The sequence below is a fragment of the Aquarana catesbeiana genome, linkage group LG05 (assembly GCF_042186555.1).
Source record: "Aquarana catesbeiana isolate 2022-GZ linkage group LG05, ASM4218655v1, whole genome shotgun sequence".
In the NCBI taxonomy this organism is placed as follows: domain Eukaryota; kingdom Metazoa; phylum Chordata; class Amphibia; order Anura; family Ranidae; genus Aquarana; species Aquarana catesbeiana.
In genome coordinates, this window is record NC_133328.1 from 208,936,503 (window position 1) to 208,943,984 (window position 7,482).

At 49.5% G+C, this 7,482-nt stretch overlaps 1 pseudogene; it reads right to left on the bottom strand.

Annotated features, from left to right (window-relative positions):
• Positions 1-5,560: 5,560 nt before the first annotated feature.
• On the bottom strand, positions 5,561-6,736 carry LOC141145850 (interleukin enhancer-binding factor 2 homolog pseudogene; annotated as a pseudogene).
• Between the last annotated feature and the right edge of the window lie 746 nt (positions 6,737-7,482).

Sequence of the window (7,482 nt, forward strand, 5' to 3'; positions counted from 1 at the left end):
TTAATTTTTCTCGGCTCGTCGTAAGTGTTGTACGTCACAGCGTTCTTGACGTTCGGTATTTCCGACAAGATTTGTGTGACCATGTGTATGCAAGTTTGAGCCAACATCCGTTGGAAAAAATCCATAGATTTTGTTGTCGGAATGTCCGATCAATGTCCGATTGTGTGTACGGGGCATTAGTAGCTGTAGTGTTTCTTTTAAGAATAGCGAATCTGGCAGGAAAAGGCAGCATAGTCAAGATCTCTTGATGAGAGAAGAATTAACAGAAAGGACACTACATACTAACTGTAAGTTATGTCCCTTGTGTATTTTATTTTTAGCTAAACTTGGGGTTTAATTCCCAGTTCACTCTTGGGTCTTATTGGTGACTGCTTAAAGCAGAGTTCCACTCAAAAGTGGAACTTCCACTTTAAGCACTCCTCTCCCCCCTCATTTTTTTTTGGGGGGGGGGAGTGGTACCTTCTTTTTAGAGGGACTTCCTGTCCCACTTCCTCCTTCTGCTTCTCAGCCGCCTAGACGACTCCTCCTCTCCCCCCTAGGCAGCACCTCCCTCCCTGCAATCTTCTGGGACACATTACAGTTCCCAGAAGGCTGCCTGGCCAATAGCAGGGCGCAGCGCCATTTGTGCATGCGCAGTGCACGCCTGGCTGTAAAGCCAGAAGCTGTCAAGGCTGGGTGCCCAAATTTGCTATGATGGCACCGCAGAGAAGAGCAAGGCTCTGAGCAGGCCGTGGCACAGGTGAGTGTCTGTTTATTAAAAGTCAGCAGCTACACTTTTTGTAGCTGCTGACTTTTAATAAACTAAACAATGTGTGGATCTCCGCTTTGAGCAACCATTCACCAAGCACCAGGAGGATATATATAATACATACTAGCAACACCACATGGGAGGAAGTTGTGTCACATGCCCAGGGCCGGGACACGGAGTGGGCAGGAGGGGAAGCTGCCCTGGGTGCAATGGTTTTACCTGACCTTTTCCCTGGGCACTAGATGACCCGACACTGCACATTCCCCAAATACATGAAACTACTGGGTACTTCTCTTCATTCTCCAGACTGAATGGAGTAGCTGGAGCATGAATGGAAAATATTGCAAGTAAGAAGGGTAGCCATTTGTAATATATATTTCTTCACTATATAAAGAGGCTGTCTTTCCATCATTGCAATGGTGCACAGTGGTTGCGTTTCATTGCTATTCACAATGCAGGGCTGACTCATTACAAAACAATGCGCTTCCTGTGTGGCAAATATCTTTTATCAACAGCTGCCAAGCAGTGCGACGAAGTTGCTGTAATATAAAGCAAAAATGAGAGAGCGAGTATTCAATGTGAAATTCACATTAACCACTTGCCTACAGGGCACTTACACCCCCTTCCTGCCCAGGCCATTTTTCAGCTTTCAGCGCTGTCGCACTTTGAATAACAATTGCGCGGTCATGCTACACTGTGCCCAAATTTAAATTTTTATAATTCTCTTCACACGAATAGAGCTTTCTTTTGGTGGTATTTAATCACTGCTGGGTGTTTTATTTTTTACAAAAAAAAAGACCAAACATTTTGAAAAAAAAAATATTTTTACTTCGTTTCTGTCAGTAAATTTTGTAAAAAAGCAATTTTTCTCCTTCACTGATGTGCGCTAATGAGGCGGCATGGAAGGGCACTGATATGCTGAACTGGCGGCCACTGATGAGGCGGCACTGATAGGTGGCACTGATATGTGGCACTGATGGGCACTGACAGGCGGCACTGATTGGCATTGATAGGCGGCACTGATGGGCATTAATAGGTGGCACTGATGGGCACTGATAGGGGGCACTGATTGGCACTGATAGGCGGCACTAGTGGGCACTGATAGGCGGCACAGATAGGCGGCACTGATAGACATTGATGGGTGGCACTGATGGGCAACACTGATGGGCATTGATGGACAGCAGTGATGGGCATTGATGGGCAGCACTGATAGGGGGCACTGATAGCCAGCACTGACTGGTATCACTAATGGGCACTGATTGGTGGCACTTGAGGGCACTGGTGGGCACTGATTGCTGGCACTGGTGGACACTGAATGCTGGCACTGGTGGGCAATGGTTGCTGGCACTGATCGGTGACACTGTTGGCGCTATAATATAATCAGGGCACTGATGATCAGTGCCCTGATTACATGTTTTGTTGCCCCCTGTGAGGAGATGCCGCTGATCGGCTCTCCTCGCCACAAACTCTGTCAGTGTGAGGCGAGGAGCACCGATTACCGGCATCTCCATGTTTACATGTGACCGGCTGTGATTGAACACAGCCAATCACATGGTTAAAGAGCCGCAGGTCTTTACAGAGATCGGGGTCGCGCCATGTCCTAGCAACATGGTGCGGGTGCGATCGCCACACTGCACGCACCCGCAAGCGCGCAAGAGCAGCCGTTCTGGGACGCCGTCTTGTGACGGCTTCCTGGAACAAGAGCCGCACCGCCCAGCCGCCAGTTGACAGCGGGGCGGGCAGAAACTGGCTAAAGCGGTATTAAACCCAAAACCAAAAATGTAATATATTGCAGCTTACGAATCATCAGATGTGGTGGCTGCATTATTTTTCTTTTTTTAGGCTTTTATTTTCCCTCTGTTTTTACCAGGTGACCTAGCCAGTAACACACCTCCTGTATTAGAGTGCCCACACTCTGAATGAAGGAGCACAGGGGCACGTTTGGACAGCAGCATTGTCAGTCTGGGGGAAGGAATGTTAGATGCACTACTACTAGCAGATTTAAATACACTAATAAATTGAAGCCAAACTCCAGCTCACACTTTGTAGGTAGTTACAGCAAACTGTTTTTTTTTTTTTTTTAATTAGGATAAAGGTTTTACATGAATGAATAAATAAAAGCTGATCATTGTCAGCACCCTTGTCCAGGGCTGTGTTTTGGCCTAGGCCTAGGGCGGCACTTTGCAGGGGGCGGCTAAAAAGCCACCCCCCGCATGAGAGAAAGTCCCCCCACCCGATTCCCGGCTCCCGAGGCCGCCCCCCGCACACATGCAGCCCACGGCGGCCTTCTTGCTGTAGCAGCGCTGCTGTGTATGGGCGTGCTTGGCAGAGGGTGGAGGGGCGTGTGTATGGGCATGCTTAGCAGAGCTCAAGCCCCTCCACCCTCTTACAAGCATGCCCATAGCAGCGCCGCTACAGCAAGGCGGCCACCGTGGGCTGCATGTGTGCAGGGGGCGGACGCGGGAGCCGGGAATCGGGAAGATGGGTGGGGGACTTTCTCTCATGCGGGGGGGTGGCATGTGACTCACGCCCCCATAAGCGGCCGGTGACTGGCGGAGGTGGAGCCTTATGCTCTGCCTACCCTGCTCCGCACTGCTTGACTCTTCTCCTCGGCACTGGGGCGGGGTCTGGCAGTGACGTCAGGAGGAGAGAGAGAGAGAGGCACAAGGGAACCCCACAGGACAGCAGGTAAAGTTGTTTAATAAATTATATCAGTGTTATGGGAACAGTGTTGGCATTTGATGGCACAGTAGCTACAATTGATGGGCACAGTGACAGTGTTTGAGGGCACAGTGGCTGCAATTGATGGGCACAGTGGCTGCGTTTGGTGGGCACAGTGGCTGCGTTTGGTGGGCACGGTGGCTGCGTTTGATGGCACAGTAGCTGCGTTTAATGGCACAGTGGCTGCAATTGATGGGCACAGTGGCTGCAATTGATGGGCACAGTGGCTGCGTTTGGTGGGCACAGTGGCTGCATTTGGTGGGCACAGTGGCTGCGTTTGGTGGGCACAGTGGCTGCGTTTGATGGGGCACAATGGCTGCATTTGATGGCACAGTAGCAGCGTTTCATGGCACAGTGGCTGCAATTGATGGGCACAGTGGCTGCAATTGATGGGCACAGTGGCTGCGTTTGGTGGGCACAGTGGCTGCGTTTGGTGGGCACAGTGGTTGTGTTTGATGGGGCACAGTGGCTGCATTTGATGGGGCACAGTGGCTGCATTTGATGGGGCACAGTGGCTGCGTTTGATGGGGCAGAGTGGCTGCGTTTGGTGGGCACAGTGGCTGCGTTTGATGGAACAGTGGCTGCGTTTGATGGGGCACAATGGCTGCGTTTGATGACACAGTAGCAGCGTTTGATGGCACAGTGGCTGCAATTGATGGGCACAGTGGCTGCAATTGATGGGCACCGTGGCTGTGTTTGGTGGGCACAGTGGCTGCATTTGGTGGGCACAGTGGCTGCGTTTGGTTGGCACAGTGGCTGCGTTTGATGGGGCACAGTGGCTGCGTTTGATGGGCACAGTGGCTGCATTTCATGGGGCACAGTGGCTGCGTTTGGTGGGCACAGTGGCTGTATTTGATGGCCCAGTGGCTACAATTGATGGGCACAGTGGCTGCGTTTGATAGAACAGTGGCTGCGTTTGATGGGGCACAGTGAGGCTGCAATTGATGTCTTTTTTCTCTGAATTTTTTACTTTGTTTGCACCCCCCAAAAATTTTGTGCACCAGCCGCCACTGGCATGTGCAAAGTGCTCCATGCATGCTAAAATCAATGCAAAACCTTTAAACAGTCCACATTTAGTGAAAGTGCATTAATATGCAGATCATGATATTGCAATAAACTGCTCCATCAATGCTGAAATCAATGCAAACTCATTAAAGAGGAGTCCCGCCCCCACCCCGTGAAAACATTAAAACTCAGCAGCTACAAATTCTGTAGCTGCTGACTTTTAATATTAGGACACTTACCTGTCCAGGGATCCCGCGATGTCGACACCTCAGCCGATTTTCGGATTGGCTCTCGGGTTTTGCCATCATTCATGGTAAGGGAAACCGGACGGTTCACTACTGCACATGTGCAAAGCACGTTGCACTTTCTGAATGCCCCAGTGGAGGAAGGAGGAGGGGGACCAAACTTCAGAGGGGGCAGCACAGTCTCCAGGGAGTGGGGAAAGGTACCTGTCAAAAACAGGTACCCATCCCCCCCCCCCCCCTGAAAGGTGCCAAATGAGCCTAAAGAGGAAGGGGTGTGGTTTACAGATGATAGGGTGGGTCTTAAACAGGAAGGGATGTGGCCTCGGCAGCAAGGGGTGGGTCGTATTTAAATTAGGGGGGTGCATGAGTTTAGTCAGGCCTAGGGCAGCACAAAACCTAAATACACCACTGCCCCTGTCCATAGTAATTGGTTTGTCTAAACCCTGTTCTTTCGAAAAACAACAGACTTACTGGCTGAATAACCATGTGAAAATAAAAGAAAGAAAGTCTGAAAAAGAAAACTAACACAGTCACCACATCTAAGAATTGGTAAGTTACAAAATAATAAATGTTCCCTTTTGGGTTTATTACTGCTTTAAAAATACAATGTAAAACTTGTAATCATAACTCAAAATGTTTATTTACTGAAACACAGTGTACTTTCCCTTTAAGACAAATATTTTTTTGTGTGTGTGTTGAGAACAGTGGAAATTAAAATGTATTGTCTGCAACAAACAAAAATGTCTACAGTATAAAATTTACTACACAACTTGGAGCACAACACAGAACATGGCGGGGAAGGGACCTTGGTCCAGGAGTAGACCTTCTCTTCTGCCTCTGGAGGGACCATAATATCATTATCACTCCTGTGTCTCCATGTTCTCTTCCTCCTCCGCTCCCTCTGGGATTTCATGGCTCTCCTCCTCCTCACCCTCTTTCTTCTCTGGAGGTTTCTCATAGGGCTTTTCTGATGGAGTCACAATAACACCATCCCAGGTTGACATTTTTGTGGCCAGAGGACTTGCATCACAATCCAGGCCAAGGATTTTGTCGAATTCCCCATGAGACAGGATGCAGACCAATGTCTGAGCGGTATAACATTCCATGTCCTGCTGTTCCAGAGTCATAACCATGTGAATTCTGAAGTTTCCACTCTCACAAGGATCAGTGATCCCTACAGAGCCGGGGAGAAAGAGGCCAGCAGCCCGCATCTGGAGGCATTGCCTGTATGCAACATTAAAGAGCCAGGGGAAGCCTGGAGGGGTTGTTCATGATGGCATAATGAGCCAAGAGGTCCAGAATCCAGGGGGTGAGGGGATCAAAGCCCAGGAATCGTGACAGCAAATCTTTCAGCAATCGGATTAGAACCTTCACAGTGGAATGGGAGGCATTCTCTTCAAACTAGCGAGTGTGTCGGACAGAAGCCAGGGCACTCTGCAGAACCTTAATGTCTAATTGCAGCTCGGGATACAATTTCCTCCTGTTTGGAGAGATGGTAATCAGGATTTTCATGGTGGCATCAGCAGAACTGATCTCAAAGCCGGCTTAATTTTTGAGCATGGAAAATACTTCAGAGGGCTCTTGTGTTAAGGAGAGTTTCAACTACTTTTATTCTGAGGGCTGCAACAGCTTCCAATATGGGGAGGATCTTCAGGATGACGACCAGATCTGCCACATTGTGCCCGTTGGTAATTGATCCTTTCTTGTATGAGCCAACCTGTTGCACCTCTTAAATTTGCAGTTCGATTCACAATCGGATTATCCACGACATTGTTGATTTTTGTTACCAGTGAAAGGATGGAGGCCTGCTGTGCAGCTGTTGGTGCGAGGTCTTGGTTAAGTTTGAGCAGGGATTTACTGATGGGGAAATCGTCCAGGGTGGAGTTGACGCTGGGAAATGTAATTTCACACACATAGAAATCAAATGGAATGTGTGGGACGAAGGGCCTGAACCCAGAGCCAGGTCCGACTCTGGATCAAAACATCCTCATCTTCCGCGGCCTCTTTCTCCACTCATGTTTCTGATGGAAGTTTCCTCACACACTCCAGGACAATGAACACCCGCTTGACCCTCGAGGCAGTAACACTAGACCAAAACAAATATTGTTTTTGTTAATTGTGTCCATCTGCAGCCTCATCAGTGCAAACAATTCAGCCTCACCGTGCCCATCTGCAGCCTCATCAGTGCCATCAATGCAGCCTCACTATGCCCATCAATGCAGCCTCACTGAGCAATCAATGCAGCCTCACTGTGCCCATCTGCAGCCTCACTTTGCCAACAATGCAGCCTCGTCAGTGCCCATCAATGCAGCCTCACTGAGCCATCAATGCAGCCTCACTGTGCCCATCTGCAGCCTCATTAGTGTCAACAATGCAGCCTCACTGTGCCAACAATGCAGGCTCACTGTGCCCATCTGTATCCTCATCAGTGCCCATCTGCAGCCTCACTGTGCCAACAATGCAGCCTCACTGTGCCCACCTGTATCCTCATCAGTGCCCATCTGCAGGCTCACCAGTACCTTGATTACACACAGCGAGTGTCTCCCGCTGTGTCATGCAGCTGCAGTCTTAACTGTTCGGTGGCCGTCCACTGTAACAAAGCCCTGCCTCCTCGTCCGTGATAGACGGTCAACTGAACACTGATACAATGCTGAGAAATTGAATCAGTGTTCCATCTATCATGAATGAGGAGGCGGGGCTTTGTTACAGTGGACGGCTGCAGTTAAGAGTGCAGCTGCATGACACAGCGGGAGACACCCGCTG